At 45.7% G+C, this 2586-nt stretch overlaps 1 protein-coding gene across 1 annotated transcript in view; it reads left to right on the top strand.

Annotated features, from left to right (window-relative positions):
- Nucleotides 1-1522: 1522 nt before the first annotated feature.
- Nucleotides 1523-2586, top strand: part of LOC104988513 (serine/Arginine-related protein 53) — a 239406-nt gene continuing 238342 nt past the window's right edge. Inside the window, exon 1 of the mRNA XM_010839861.1 lies at nt 1523-1670. The gene's annotated coding sequence lies outside the window, so the exon portion shown is untranslated. The remainder of the gene's footprint in view (nt 1671-2586) is intronic.

Genomic DNA, 2586 nt, shown 5'->3' with positions numbered 1-2586 from the left:
AATCCACTTTTAAGGTTATTTAGCAGAATGACAAGTCATGGGGTCAGCTAAATGGATGTGGTGCTCAAATAGTTCTCAAACTGAGATGTTAAATGTGTATTCAAAACCGCATGATTAAAAGTCTGGTAAGGGACCAGGAGGCTCACCAACTACTTTTTTGCCCTTTCAAGCATGTGACTTTCAAGTCCACAACTCAAATTCCACCTACTGAGCTTGAGGGAAAGATGAACACTTTAAAGTTAATCAGGGAAGACTTGGATATAATAGTTGAATAATTCACACCAAATAGATTTTCCCATAGATTTTTCTGGCATGTTGCTCTTAGTATATTTACCAGTAGTGGTGTTCATGTAAGATGAAGCTATGTATGAAAGATCTGCAGTGTCTTAACTATGGATTCCTACTGCCCCTAAGGGAAGTTTAGTTAAAAAAACCAAAAACAACCAACCAAGGTCTTGAAATGATATACTAATAAATGCTCACCAAGTTATAACGATGTTGGTTTTTAAATAGCAAATATTTTCTCAAGACAGTTCAAAATGCAGTTTTGGTAAAAACAAACAAACAATTGAGAGTAAAGTTCAGTGACCACCTGCAGACAGATGTACAGCTGCCAATAAAATTCAGGGCCCCAAAGGTTCATTTCTTTACCCTCCACCCTAGCTCTTGAATTATTTAAAATAAACATGGAGTGTTGTAGTTAAGCTTTAAAATGGTCCCTCAAGACAGGTTAGTTAAGGTACAGTCATTTATGAAAAATAGAGTTGTGGAGATGATTTTCTCCATCTCAAATGTCTGTGCAAAACTGTAGCTTGGGTACACAGCACTTGTTGGTTCACTCAGACCAAGGCCAACAGTTTACCTCCTTATCGACGCTTCTTCACATTAAATAAGGAAAAAATGATGTTCATGCAAGAACAGATAAAGTCGTGTAAGTTACAGAAAATGCTGAGTTGCTTTCATTTGTATTGGTTTAAATCACAACAAAACCCCCTACACATTTATTTTCCAAAAGAAACCTCCTGCCCCTGCCTCTGGCAGTTTTCTCCCATTCCTCAACCAACCAGTTACTTTAATGGGAGAAAAAAATTTGTCCCCAGCCTGTGCCTTCACCTTTAGCGCAGAAGAAACACCGATTTTTAATGCAGTTTTTCAAATAAATCATTACAATTTAATCACAAACGACTCTGACGCTATACAGACACACTCCCTTGATTTATTATTGTTGGGCCAGTTTCCTCCTCTCCCAGCATGAGATAATCGATTTTGCTACGTGTGGGTGTCTTAAACATAACTTCCTATGATGCGGATTTATTTACTGATTATCTGTGGAGATAACGACGATTACTAAGGCAATAAAACTTTTCCGTCGCCACCTTAATTGCTTTTTGGTAACAAGAAAATCAAATAATCAAGCACGGAAAACCAACACCAAACAAAAAATTGGCGGCGTGACAATCCACTCCTTCGGCTCTCCTAACGCCTGGCAGCTTCCATCGATGCACTCGAAAATTCGGCTGACGCTGCCTGGTGGTGGAACCAGGAAGGCGGTGAGCTTAAACTGAAGCAAGTTCGGTGAGCGCCGGCGGCGCCCAGATTTGAAGAAACATATCTAGGTCTGCGGTGCTTGCAAGTCTACTGGAGGTGTAAGCCCGAAGGCCGGAATCCAGGTGATGCCCGCGTCCGGGACCTGAGAGGCAGCGCCCGCAGCTGAGGGGTTCCGAGGCCCTACTCTGGCGTGAGGCGGCGCGGGCCTGGCGCTGCCTGTGTACTGGAGGCAGCGGCGGCGGCGGCGGCGGCGGCGGCGGCTGTGGGAGGCGGGTGGGGGGGTAGGGGGTTGGCGGTCCGGCGGCGTGCTGGGTAGCGCAGTGCGCATGCGCTGGGCACCTGGCGGCTTCTGACCTTTTGAGGGCCGAGCTGGGGCCTTAGGGTGGTGGCGATTATAGGGCTGTACGCGCACGCAGGCCTCAGGCTAGGCCTTGAGTCTAGAGGTGGTGAGGGAGAGTTAGCCTACTCTTTTACCCTTTCCCTCCTCAAAACCTCTCTCTCTCCCGCCCCCACCGCCAGTCCCTGATCTTTGATAGCCTGCCTTTGGTTTCTGGGTTTGTCTTGTAAGATGTGACTGGAGTTTGGTTACTAGTTTTAGGTAGGGTGGAGCGAGAAGGAGGCTGCAACCTGGTGTACTCTGTCCCATGCACTGTGTTACATCTACTTTAAATTCGCCTGCTCTTCCAGCTTACCCTCTCTCACTCGAATCCGCACCTCCACCCCTACCCTACCTCCTATCCTTCCTGGCTCACACTGGCATGCTGGGAAGAGAGGTGATGCAGGATGACATAGACTTCCTTCCTTAACAAATAAATATATTTGTTATATTTATTCGCCTTTAATACTCATCTCTTTCCTTGATTTCAGGACTTGTAGTCATAGACCAAGAGCACATGGCTGTCTATGGTCTATGAGAGGTTATGCACTAGTATACATGTTGCCTGCTCTTGTTTTTAGGTCAACCTTAATTTTCTTTCAGAGGTTATGTATCTTTAAATGCACAGTGGAGGCCATTCCCCGCACCCCCCTCCCCCCACC

This window comes from Bison bison, unplaced genomic scaffold, assembly GCF_000754665.1.
Source record: "Bison bison bison isolate TAMUID 2011002044 unplaced genomic scaffold, Bison_UMD1.0 scf7180017864135, whole genome shotgun sequence".
Classification (NCBI taxonomy): domain Eukaryota; kingdom Metazoa; phylum Chordata; class Mammalia; order Artiodactyla; family Bovidae; genus Bison; species Bison bison.
The sequence above is the reverse complement of the archived record's forward strand: the minus strand, read 5'-3'. Positions and strand labels throughout refer to the sequence as shown.